Genomic DNA, 14,820 nt, shown 5'->3' on the forward strand with positions numbered 1-14,820 from the left:
TACCTGTGTAAGAGGCTGTATAGTGGGGAAATTCAACCTTGTTTCATCATAAATAACCAAGTAAATAAGTTTCCATTAATATCTTTAAATAATTAAACAGCAATTAGCAAAGTCAAAGATTTCAAGTGTATTATATATTTATGTATTTTACATACGTGTGTGTGTGTATATATATATATATAATATATATATACACACATATGTCTATATGTGTAGATTAGCACATTCTGTGGCATCTACCAGTGTAAAGGAATAACAGCTACCTTTCTCATTTCCAAATGTAAGTGAAATGTACTTTTTTGGAAAGCTTTAAATTTTTTTCCCGAGTGATTTTTTTCTTTTTGTAGGAGTCTTATTTTTGATGTAAGAAAAAAATCTTAATTAACATAAATCTTGGATGGAACTGCAGCACTAAATAGACAATTCAAATTGCTATAGTCTTATTTAATGGAAGAATAAATTCCTGTGAGTGGCATAAAAAATGTGCTAATCTATACAGTGTATATATATATATACATACATACATATATACACATATGTAAAATATATACACACTCTGTGGAAGAAGAAAAGCATGTGGTGTGGAAAGACACTGAAACACATTTTGTTGGGAAGCCTGTAAGTAGCCCAGACACCTCTTCCAAGACTGTGGATGGTGTTGTACAGGGACATCTTTATTTGTGTCTAAGCAAAAGGAGCTGCTTTGCCAATGGCCTTGGGAGAGATCAATGTCCTGGCATCCAGAACTAATTTACCAGCTCCAGCGAGAAGTTGGAGTGAAGAACCTGCAACATTTTTTAGGCAATTATAAAGGATGTAAGCAGCAGTGACTAAGAATCATGGATATCACTGTATCCAGGGAATTAATAATTAATACTTATAGAGTGTTTACTATTTGCCTGGCCCTGTTATGACCACTTGACTATTTAATAAGCACAGCAACTCTATGGGAACATACTATTATCACCTCTCTTTTATCAGTTAGGAAACTGAGAAACAGAAAAGTTTAGTAACTTGCCCATGATATGTTGCACGGTTAACCTTGGCAGGGCCAAGCATCAAACCAGGTGGGTGCTCTGTGGGCTGCGCTCTGAACCACTGCCTTCTCGTCTTCCTAACACAATCATCAGGATGGTGCTGACAGTGGAAAAACTGAAATGTCTGAAAATTTTAAAGAAATTCATAAGAATTATTTTAAAATGATGTCAGAGAGACCAACCAAATACTGCTTTTCTGAGTGGTGGGCCATTTCTATTCCAGTTTCAGAAATTTCCAGTTGCTTCAATGTGATATATGAACCCCCATGTTTATGGCAGTACTGTTCACAATAGCCAAGATATGGACACGACCCAAATGCCCATCAACAAATGAATGGATAAAAAAGGTGGTATATATACACAATGGAATATTACTCAGCAGTGAGAAAGGAAGAAATTCTGCCACTTACAACAACATGGATTGACCTTGAGCACGTTATGCTAATCGAGATAAGTCAGACAGAGAGAGACAGTACTGTATAAGCTTACTTATATGTGGAATCTAAAAAAAACAAACTTGTTAAAAAAAAACAAAACCAGAGAGTAAACTGGTGGTTACCAGGGAAGGGGGGTGGGAGGATAAAACTGATGGTGTTTAAGCGTACAAACCAGCAATGAGTACTAAAATAGGCATAGAAATTTAATTTATTGTTTATTGAACATAGACAATAATATTGTACTATAAGTATGTAATGTGATGAATATCATTACGATAGTAATTATATTACAATATATAAATGTATCAAAGTAACACAGTGTACACACCTGAAATTTACACAATGTTATGTGTCAAATTTATCTAATAAATAAATAAAAATGGGAGGGTCACAATTTAAAATAAGGTAGAAAGCACACCCATTCCCACATCATAAGACAGAGGGATTCAGTAAACTTCAATTTTTACCAAATTAAACTACAAGGTATGACTCTTAAGTATCAATATTTCTATTTTGATGCATTAATATAATTACTAACCAAGTGCCAATATATTTTTTCAAAACAGATTTGTATTATAAATTTCATAGAATTTACAAAGGAACCCTGCATGCCTTACTTCATCAAACTCTGTGGAAAGCTCCAAGGTGTTTTTCAAGGATGTGAATGCAAGTGTGTGCATGGAATTTTTTTCTGTAGCTTCTAAAATGAAAGAGATCAGTTCACATATGGGAACAAATTGCACACAGCAGAAGTCTAAACGTAGTAAAGAAAAATTTGCTCAGCATTTAGCATTTCTACACATGGGCCTGAAAAAAAACAGTAAGAGCAAAGTTGAGAGAAGAAATCTTGGCCTTCCATTAGATGGTAAGCATGCATCCAACTATGGAAGAGTTATTATGGATCTAGTGGTTTTTGTGAGAAAATAGAGACAAAAATTCTTGGTCACTATTATAGCCCCAGTGCCATCAGCCTTCACTGTAATAGAATAAGTTGTCAAAGAATGCTTGTTGATAAATGTACTAGAAAGCCTGTTTCACTATGAAAAATTCTGAGATGGACAACAACAAGAATACTATTGATTCAACAAAGCAATGATATCCTTAGTGGAATCTGCGTGGACGTGCGTTGGTACCTTCCAAGACATTCCTTTGCTAAAACAGCTTCCAAGCCATTGGAAAGGAAAGTTTGGTAGAGAATTCTGGAGCTAAGATTTGTCTTTTGTTGTCCACACTCCTCATCCATTCACTTTCATCTCTAATTTATCTCCCTCCACCTTTAAATCCAGGCCTTCAGGAGGAAACAGTTTTCATACTGCATCATGTTATGGATTTCTTAAAATGCATTTTCTGCCAAAATTTATGAAAATTTTAAAAGGGTTCAAGCAGTATTGCTCCTGGCAAGTAAATGAAAATACCCAAATCTGAATCTTAACATTTTCCAAAACAGTTTCAGGAGGCCCCAGCTAATTCCATAATGCTGAATATTTGAGTGTCTGGTAGTAACTCTTAAAACATGTGACAAAAAGAATGCTCCAGAAGCCTTCTCTATTCATCCACTCCTAGAGAGCCCATAACCCCACAGTACCTAGGTGAGGCCCATTTGGGTGAGGCATGATAAGAACACAGAAATATCATTCAGGGCTTCCCTGGTGGCGCAGTGGTTGAGAGTCCACCTGCCAATGCAGGGGACACGGGTTCGTGCCCCGGTCTGGGAAGATCCCACATGCCGCGGAGCGGCTGGGCCCGTGAGCCATGGCGGCTGAGCCTGTGCGTCCGGAGCCTGTGCTCTGCAACGGGAGAGGCCACAACAGTGAGAGGCCCACATGCTGCAAAAAAAAAAAAAAAGAAATATCAGTCAAACCATAACATGTTCCAAACACAAAATGAAGGCAATGGTATTTTAAGAAACATAGATGATGAGCCCACCATGACCCTGACACCAAAAGCAGACAAAGATGTCACAAAGAAAGAAAACTACAGGCCAATATCTCTGATGAACATAGATGTAAAAATCCTCAACGAAATACTAACAAACAGAATCCAACAGCACATTAAAAGGATCATACACCATGATCAAGTGGGGTTTACCCCAGGAATGCAGGATTCTTCAATATAAGCAAATCAATCAATGTGATACACCATATTAACAAATTGAAGAATAAAAACCATATGATCATCTCAATAGATGCAGAATAATCTTTTGACAAAATTCAACACCCATTTATGATAAAAATCCTCCAGAAAATAGGCATAGAGTGAACTTAACTCAACATAATAAAGGCCATATATGACAAACCCACAGCCAATATCGTCCTCAATGGTGAAAAACTGAAACCATTTCCACTAAGATCTGGAGCAAGACAAGGTTGCCCACTTTCACCACTATTAGTCAACATTGTTTTGGAAGTTATAGCCACAGCAATCAGAGACGAAAAAGAAATAAAAAGAATCCAAATCGGAAAAGAAGTAAAGCTGTCACTGTTTGCAAATGACACGATACTATACATAGAGAATCCTAAAGATGCTACCAGAAAACTACTAGAGCTAATCAATGAATTTGGTAAAGTAGCAGGATACAAAATTAATGCAAGAAATCTTGCATTCCTATACACTAATGATGAAAAATATGGAAGTGAAATTAAGGAAACACTCCCATTTACCAGTGCAACAAAAAGAATAAAATACCTAGGAATAAACCTACCTAAGGAGACAAAAGACCTGTATGCAGAAAACTATAAGACACTGATGAAAGAAATTAAAGATGACACAAACAGATAGAGAGATATACCATGTACTTGGATTGGAAGAATCAACATTTTGAAAATGACTATACTACCCAAAGCAATCTACAGATTCAATGCAATCCCTATCAAACTACCACTGGCATTTTTCACAGAACTAGAACAAAAAATTTCACAATCTGTATGGAAACACAAAAGACCCCGAATAGCCAAAGCAATCTTGAGAAAGAAAAACGAAGCTGGAGGAATCAGGCTCCTGCACTTCAGACTATACTACAAAGCAACAGTAATCAAGACAGTATGGTACTGGCACAAAAACAGGAATATAGATCAATGGAACAGGATAGAAAGCCTAGATATAAACCCACGCACATATCGTCACCTAATTTTTGATAAAGGAGGCAAGAATATACAATGGAGAAAAGACAGCCTCTTCATTAAGCAGTGCTGGGAAAACTGGACAGCTACATGTAAAAGAATAAAATTACAACTCTCCCTAACACCATACACAAAAATAAACTCAAAATGGATTAAAGACCTAAATGTAAGGCCAGACAGTATAAAACTCTTCAAGGAAAACATAGGCAGAACACTCTATGATATAAATCACAGCAAGATCCTTTTTGACCCACCTCCCAGAGAAATGGATATAAAAGCAAAAATAAACAAATGGTACCTAATAAAACTTAAAAGCTTTTGCACAGCAAAGGAAACCATAAACAAGATGAAAAGACAATCTTCCGAATGGGGGAAAATATTTGCAAACTAAGCAACTGACAAAGGATTAATCTCCAAAATTTACAAGCAGCTCATGCAGCTCAATATCAAAAAAAAAAAAAAACCAAAAAAAAAATGGGCAGAAGACCTAAATAGACATTTCTCCAAAGAAGATATACAGAATGCCAACAAACACATGAAAGAATGCTCAACATCATTAATCATTAGAGAAATGCAAATCAAAACTACAATGAGATATCATCTCACACCAGTCAGAATGGCCATCATCAAAAAATCTACAAACAATATATGCTGGAGAGGGTGTGGAGGAAAGGGAACCCTGTCGCACTGTTAGTGGGAAGATAAATTGATACAGCCACTATGGAGAACAGTATGGAGGTTCCTTAAAAAACTAAAAATAGAACTACCATACGACCTAGCAATCCCACTACTGGGCATATACCTTAAGAAAACCATAATTCAAAAAGAGTCATGTACCACAACAATGTTCATTGCAGCTGTATTTACAATAGCCAGGACATGAAACCAAATGTAAACCGATAGTTAGTGGGAAGCAGCCGCATAGCACAGTGCTTTGTGACCACCTAGAGGGGTGGGATAGGCAGGGTTGGAGGGAGGGAGATGCAAGAAGGAAGAGTTATGGGGACATATGTATATGTATATCTGATTCACTTTGTATACAACAGAAACTAACACACCATTGTAAAGCAATTACACTCCAATAAAGATGTTAAAAACAAACATAGATGACGAAGGAGTCCTGTCACAGCCTTTTTTATTCATGTTGCTTCTCATATTAGGCAACCAGTTATGCTGAAAATGGTAAAACACAGAAGGAAAGGGACAGGTTGGGCAACTCGCGGTTCCTTTTCCTTTCAGGCCTTCCCTACTCATAAATAAGCCAAAGACAGAATGTTGGTAAGATGTGCATGTATTAAGAAATGGAAGAAAAACAATTGAGTTAGGTTTGTTCAGAGTTTCCACTGTTTGGTAAGAACAAAATATCTATGCACATATGAGTTATGAAATACAAAGCATTATTTTGGAGATTTGTCATATGAGTTAAATACTCATATTTGCATTTAAAATGGGCATAGTACAATATAAAGGTGAAGGCTAAAATTTATCTTAATAATTTAAATTTTTATTTTTTACTTAGAATGACATTAAGTAGCAAATTTTAAAAACAAATTATAAGAAAGATAAAAGCTTTATATTTTAGTATCTATTATTAATGGCACTTTCTTCCTGTTTTGTAAACAGCAGGATCTGCATTTTCACTTTGCGCTGGGCCCCACAAATTACATAGCTGACTGTGGTCTTAAGGATTATGAGTTAATATATATAAAATCACTTGGACTAATTCCAGGCTATATGCAAGTGTTTTATGAGTGTTTGCTTTTACTGTCATTATTGTTTAAAAGACACAGACATTCAGATAATTTCTTTTTACAAAGGTAAAATTCATCCCCATGCTGCAAGGTATTACCTGTAATAAAATGCTGAAAGAGGGTTTATTTTAATAAATGCAAATATTTCCTAGTTATGTGTATTTCTTGAATGGCTATTTTGATATACCATAATATCCCTTGCATGTAACTTCACGCGTTTGCCCATTTTCTGGAAGTCATACATTTCTTTTACCATTTTGTTTCCTAATTTCTAACTTATGTTAGGTAAACATCCCTGCTTTGTACCATTTGTAATACAGAAATGTTGGAATGGCTCAAATGTACAACAATTAGAAATTTAAGAATTCTAAAATAACTTATGATCTTTCCTCTAAACGTTAGCTATCCTTGAGCAAATATTTTTTAAGGTTTCTGAAAATAGAGTTTTTTCACCCAAATGTCTATAAACTGATGGATGGAAGAGTGTATATCTGTACAATGTAATAGTATTCAACAGTAAAAATAAATGAAGTGCTGACACCTGCTACATCATGATTAAAATGTTTTAAAATTGATTGTGGTGATGATTGCACAACTCTGTGAATAGCTAAAAACCACTGTATTGTATATTTTAAGTAGAGGTATTGTACGGTATATGAATTACATCCCAATGATGCTGTTTTAAAAAGGGTAATTCAGCAAATTAAGGCCCATATTAACTTTTTCCAATCCTACATTTCATCAAGCATGATCAGTATTTTAAAATTATCAATCAAAAATATTGTCAAACAAGCAGAATAGTATTAAAAATTTTTGATATTTTAAAGAAAAGATAACTCTAAAATAAACCCTTCTGTTTCCTGAAATGTTTCAAGTGTCCTCAAATTGTTGGACATTTAGGTTTTTCCAACAGATTCTCCTATTGTTAGATATTAAGGATGTTCCACATAATCTCCTTTTATGAAGGGGGAGAAATTTACACTGTTGCACCTTAACTCATTTACAAACTAAAGAGAAGGAATAACTGGATTCAAAGAATGTAAGATACAAATGCAACATAAGTTGTAGAAGACTTCACTGTCATTAGGCTGTCTACATGAAAATGGGGAGATCTATATATATGACCCAGGAATTTTATTGCTAGCTATTATCTTATAGAAATACGTCATTATGTACAAAAGATCAATGATATGAATTCCAGGACAGCTTGCAGTAACCAATTAAAAAAGAAAAAAATATATTTCTTCAAGTAGTGTAATATTTAAAGGAATAATGACATGCTCACACTATAGAATACAAGATCATTAAAAACAATGAAGTAATGTACAAATACAGGGTGGGGGAAGATCCTTAAGTACATTGGTTAAGAAAACAAAGCATACCTCAATAGGTATAGTGTGATGCCATTTATAGAAATCGTGTCAGTTTCAGTTAGGGCCACTGTAACAAAAATACTATAGACCTGGTGACTTAAAAAACATTTATTTCTCACAGTTCTGGAGGGTAGGAAATCCAAGATCAAGACACAGTGTACGGTGACGGCCTGCTTAGTTGTTGGTTCATAGATGGCCATCTTCTTGCTGTGTCCTCACCAGAAAGTTCTCAGAGGTCTCTTTACAAGGACACTAATCCTTTTCATAAGGGCTCCACCCTCAGAACCCAATCACCTCCCAAAGGCCCCATCTCCTAACACTATCACATCCTGATAGAATTAGAGGGGGTTAGAATTTTGACATATGAATTTTGGGGCACTCATTCAGTCCATAACATTCTGCCTAAATACAGGTGTACCAATAAAGCCTATATATATAAATATATATATATATATATGGTGTGTATATATACACACACATACATACACACAAGAATAGAAAAAATAGGCACATCAAATTGCAATGAAATATACTGCGCATTGCCAAATTGTTCATGAAATAACTATAACAATTTACTTCAATAGCTTATGAGTGTGGCATTAATATAATTTGACAAGCAAAACATTTTTGGATTATATATATTTTGATTTAAGAGAGAAAAGTTTATTATTTTTTTCAAAATACTAGAAGAAAGGTTGACAAAATTGGGTTTGGCTGGGGTAAGCAGAAGAAAGCAGTGGTTTACAGTAAGTGTCATAAAGATCCCCCAGGGTAGGCATCTGTGAGTATTCATCTGTTTATCAATAAGGGCCATGGGTTCTACAAGGTTGAGACCCACTTCTCTAATCTTGCTTCCTGAGAAATCTCATCCATTAATCTGGCCTCAAATACACTTGGTTCACATCTAACTTTTCCTTTGGTTTCAGTGTCTTTGAATGATTTCCCATTGCTTATGCATTATATGGCAGAATAAACACCAAGTTCTTAACTGAGTATTCAAGGCCCTCCTCCAATAAGGTGCTCTTCCCACAGGACCAGACTCGATCCCCATCCCGCACCCACACATCTTTACTCAGCTGCACCCAACATAGGCTATTCTCAGATTACACTGCACACTTCCTCACTTCTGGTTTTGATCTCATGGTCCATCTGGGAATGTCTCTCCCTTTCTTCCTCTTTCATCATGCAAATGAAGTTCCATTCGAATGCCACTCATTCTGTAAAGGGCCCCTGATCAGAATGAACAGTCCTTCTTTCACATTCCTATGGCATTTCCAAGTGGACCTCCAGTGTGTTGCTTGTTTTATGACACCTCACATTCACTTATCATTGCTATTTTTTGCCCACTCCCAAAAGCAGCAGTGAAAATGTTTGAGCGCCAAAGTAGGCAACCAAAAGCGTGGATAGAAAGAAATTAACCAAGATGCACCTTCGTATTTATAGGTATCTTAAGCTAAATTTCTACATCATTCATGTAAGAGGTTGCTGGTTATTTACTTACAGTCTGTTATCCCCAGAACCCTCATTCTATCCTTTGCTCTGTAACTGTGACTAGGGGCCAAAAAACCCAACATTTCCTAGGCTTTTTTGCCATCTGGCTTCCAGTTAGATTCTGCGAATAGAACACACTGTTAGGAACTCACAGGGCAGGGAGATGGGAGGAGCCAGTGTTTATTTTCTCTACACCTCTCTCCTTCCTTTGTAGAGAGGCATTCCTGGCGGGGGGGGGGTGTCCATTCCAAGTAAGGTTGCCCGATTTAGCAAATAAAAGACAGCCAACTAAATCTGAAATTAAGGTAAGCAATGAATGCTTTTTTATTATAGATATATCCCATATATTTGGAACACTCTTACACTGAAAAGTTATTGTTTATTTGAAATTCATGCTTATCTGGGTGTCTTGTATTTTAACTGTCAACTCTAATGACGAGGCCTCAGCATTTTGTGTAATTATCTTCCTTTACCCTAGTTTCTGGTTCGATACTGTCCATTTCTGAGTCTTTGAGGATTGATTCTGCTGCATGAAGGAAGTAGGTTTCCCTTTTTAGCTTCCCTCATTGACAGCTTAAGATTCAGCTTTCTCCAGTGTATTGGTTACCACTTGTCTACATGCCTTCTGATTTCCAAACTTTTATTCCTGTTTTTTCTCTTTGCTTATTCCTATCCTTGTGGTTTTATGACTAAAACAAACAAAAACAATTCTACTGTCATTTTAATGAGGTTTTGGGAAGAAGTAAAAGTAGATGTATATATTCAATCAACCACCTTTATATTTATTTAATAGATTCCTGTGGTTTTTTTCTATCTGTTTTGGCCATTTTTCTTATATCAGCATGTTTAAATCTACTTCATTTTTTCAATGGCAGCATAGTAGTCCCTGTGCCACCATCTCCATGCACCAGAAGTTACTACTAAACTAATTTTTATTGAATGAACTTCGAGCTCTCTTCGAGAGCTGGGAGATAAAGACACATGTGGAAACACTCTCCATGAATGTGTCTGGATGTGGAACAGTTATGTATGAGTGAGGAAATAACTAATGGATGTGATTATCTGGTTGATACTTTCTATTTTGACTGGAAGTAGTAGTTACATCCAATGAAATGGAAAGTAAAAGATTTACCTTAGCTTCTACTTTATACTCCTGCTAAGGGTTTAATGGATGTCATTCTAGATTTATATCAATGCCTATGTTTTATTAAGATCATGTTATATATTCTGTTCCTCACATTTCCCCCAATATTCTGTGGCTATCTTTCTACATCAACATTAATGTCTACTACCTTCTTTTAAAAAAAGGCATGTTATTTATTTGGTACTGAAAAATGTGTTAACCAATCCTCTATTCATGGGAAGATGCTCTGTATACCAAAGAATGTACATTAAAAGAGTGTATCATCTAGCATCAAAAAGAATAAAATAAAATATTAGGAATGCATTTAACCAAGGAGATGAAAGATCTGTACACTGAAAACTATAAAACATGGATGAAATAAATTGAAGAAGACAAAAACAAATGGAAAGATATACCATGTTCAAGGATCAGAAGAATTAATATTGTTAAAATATCCATACTACCCAAAGTGATATACAGATTCAGTGCAATCCCTATCAAAAGTCCAATGGCGCTTTTCACAGAAATAGAAAAAACAATTCTAAAACTCATATGGAACCACAAAGACCCCAAATAGCCAAAGCAACCTTGAAAAAGTAGAACAGAGTTAGAGGGCTCACACTTCCTGATTTCAAATCATGTTACAGATCTGTATTAGTCAAAATTATATGGTATTGGCATAAAAACAGACACAGAGGCCAATGGAAGAAAATAGAGCCCAGAAATAAACCAAAACATATACAGTCAACTATTTTCAACAAGGGTGCCAAAAATACACCACAGGGAAAGACAGTGTCTTGAATAAATGATGCTGGGAAAGCTAGGTATCCACATGAAAAGAATGAAATTGGTTCTTTATCTTATATCATAAACAAAAAAGGTAACTGTGAGGAGATGATACATGAAGTACCTGACTGAGGTAGTTATTTCACTATGTATATATATAAAATATGTATAAAATAAAATAAAATCATCATATTGTATGCCTTAAAAAAAAAGAGTGTATCATCTACCCAAGACCCTATTCCATTTCAGAAGGTATCAATGTTTAGTTTCTTAAATGTCCTTCAACATACATGTCATAGAATTTATATTAATAAACTTTACATTTAGATAAGTATAAATAAATCTTAGACTAGTGCCCAGCTTTTTAAATTTTAATAAAATACTGGGATTTTTCGATATCAGAGCCCTACTAAATTTCCATATATAACTATATCTCTTTCTGGGCTATCTATTCGGTTCTTTTGACTTGAATTTTTATTCCTGCATTAATAAACAACTCTGACATAACTATATGTTTTTTATACCTGGTGCCCCTACCTCTCGTGATTCTGATCTTTTGAAAGTTTCTTAAATATTTGGTATCTTTTATTTACAACATAAACTTGACCATCAATTTGTCAAGTTCTTCCAACAAAACTCATTGGAAGTTTGATTGGGATCATATTAAATTTATGTGTTAATTTTCATGGAAACAGCATAGTTAAAAGTGTCTTTTCTTCCACGGTCAAGGTGTGCATTTCCATTTAAAAACCTTCAATCGAGTTTTACAGTTTTTCGTTCCTTTACATAGAGTTTCCACATTTCCTATTAAAGCCACTCTTATATATTTTATAGGTTTTGTTCATAGTCTGAAAGTGGTTATTTTGTAGACAACATGAAACAGCTAGCTCACTGCTGTTGTCAAGAAATACTAATTTTCAGGTCCCATATTCATCTTGTATGGAATCATCTTATAAGGCATTTTCACGTTTTAACAGATTTTCTATCTGCTTCCTTTATATGCCTTACCTACAAATCATTACAATTTGACTTTTCTTTTCTTATCCTGTTAAAACTCCCAGAAACATACTGAATTAAGAAATGAGTGCAGATATCCCTTTATTATTCCTGTGCCTGCCTCTGTGTTCCACCACAAAGAATAATTTAGTATATTAAATACTTCCTAATAATTACTCTTCAAGAAATTTTGACATATCTCCCCATTCTTTCTCTCAGGCCTGGTATTTTTCTTGAATTCTGTCAAATGACTTTTCTGCATATATTGGTTGATAATCTTGTTTATCTGAATTATTTACAATAAAATGTTGTCTGACATTTAACCAGTTTTCAGATAATTCTTTTTCTGGATACATAATTGACTCATCTGCTAGTAAGTTTATTTCCTACTTCCCAATTATTATACTTCAATTTCTTACTTGAATCTAAATGTAGTGGAAAGTTATTTTTAAAAAAAGTTAAAAGTAGTGATGGTGGACATCCTTGTCTTGTTTCTGATGCTAATAGGAATGTTTCTAGTGTTTCCCAATTAACAACTGAGGTAGTTATACTTCATCAAGTTTTAAAAGTATCCACCTGTTCCTATGTTTAGTAAGTTTTTTATTTAATGAAGAATGGATTTTAAATACTGAAATGCCTCTACCTTCTATGAAGACGCTCATGATTTTTCTCCTTATATAAAACAATGTGGTGAATTACATTAATTTGTTTCCCAATAGGAATTTTTTCTAATGAAACCTTCCTTGCACTATCAGAATAACTTCCACTTAGATATGTGAAGCTTGATTTTTTTATTAGACTTTACTAATGATTTTTGCATCAATATTCATAAACAAAATCATAATTTCCTTTGTGCTTTATGGAATTTGGGTATCTTTGTTATACTTACATTTTAAAACATGAAAGCTTTCCTTCTTTATCTAGGTCCTAGAAAAAATTAAAGTGCATTGTAATTAGAATTTCATTCTGAATCTCCATGAGATTTATGATGTATGCAGGTGGTTTTGGTAGGAACTGACAATTCTATTTCTTCTATGGTAATCTATGTAGGGTTTTTTGCATGTTCTGCAGTCATAGGAATTTATAAAAATAAATTTAAGAAAACTTAACCATTTTATTTGACTGTTTAAATATAATGACATGGATTTGGACATAATTGTCTCCCCTCTCCCCTTTATCATTTTTATTAGGATATCTATCATTCTTCTGTTTCTTGTTTTTTTTTTTTGTTTTGTTTTGTTTTGTTTGGCGGTACGCAGGCCTCTCACCGTTGTGGCCTCTCCCATTGCTAAGCACAGGCTCCGGACGCGCAGGCTCAGCGGCCATGGTTCACGGGCCCAGCCGCTCCGCGGCACGTGGGATCTTCCCGGACCGGGGCACGAACCCGTGTCCCCTGCATCGGCAGGCGGACTCCCAACTACTGTGCCACCAGGGAAGCCCCTTAATTGGTTTTTATTTACTTTATTTTTGCACCAAAAAATTAACATTTAGCTTTATATACTAACTACATCTTTTTTATTTCACTATTTCTTATCAACTTTTATACTATTTTTTAAAGTTTCTTCTCTTTTTATAAGACTTATGTTTAACACATTTGTTTTCATTACATTTGGATTAGTCAGTTAAGAGAAAGGGAAGTGAGGAGTCAGAGATGAGGTTAGAAGGTTATAAAAGGGAACAGAGAAACGGTGCATTATCTAGAAGGGAACATTACGTTTAGTGATTTTTTTTAAAGACAGTCATATTTTAAAACATATATTAAATACTTATTTAAATACAACATATTTGTTGATGAGAATCATTTGGCAGAAAGGGAAGGAATTTATGGTGCAGAAAAGAAAGGGGGGGTTGTGGAAGCAAAGTTCTTGAGTAAGCGAGAGTATAAGGCTACGATTGTACACATACTCAGCAAAGTTGTTCTTAGGTGGGCAGTTCATCCTTTGTTAACAGGAGGCAGAAGGCGTAACTGTGGAAATGTGTGTGGTCACTGTTGATGGCTTACCTGAGGTGTGTGCTCATAAGCCAAAAATGAGTCCAGTTAGCACAGCTGTCTTTCTCTAACATTATTTTACAGCTTGAGTGTACTCAAGGCATAGGCAGAGTAAGAAATACTTGGGGTTCTGCCAAGTAAATTTTAAAAAGGCACATGCATGAAATTCTGCTTAAAATTTCATGGGGTTCATGACCATACCTGGTGGACGAACTTTTTGCAAGAGGATTCAAGAACACCGTAATACAGGACAGCATGAAGCAGGGAAATGGATTTTTTCATGCTCTTCAGAATTTGATACTTGTGTCTAACAAACATAATAGTTGAAGTTCTGCTAGGTAGGATAACAGGAGCTATCATTCTCACCACCTTGTGCTAGTAATTTCTGACTGGGCTTTGGGATACTATTCACCTCTATGATTTTTCTTCTTTTAGAAGGCATATTAGAATCTCCCAGGGATGCAAGTCTAGTGGGGCTTTCTTCTTTATTTAAGTTTACAAAATACATGCTTATAGAAAATGAAAACATTATAGAAATATATAAAGCCAATCACGAAAGTTCTCCCATAATCCCACTCTCACAAAGCCACTGATAACAATGTGGTGTTACTTCTCCAGTATTTTTTAGAGCATTAACAAGTTACTCCACCAAAAAAAAAAAAAAAAAGCAAGCTTGCACAGCTTCCTTTTATATATAAGGGTAAAATTTGGACATCT

This window comes from Neophocaena asiaeorientalis, unplaced genomic scaffold (genome assembly GCF_003031525.2).
Source record: "Neophocaena asiaeorientalis asiaeorientalis breed wild unplaced genomic scaffold, Neophocaena_asiaeorientalis_V1.1 scaffold938, whole genome shotgun sequence".
NCBI lineage: Eukaryota > Metazoa > Chordata > Mammalia > Artiodactyla > Phocoenidae > Neophocaena > Neophocaena asiaeorientalis.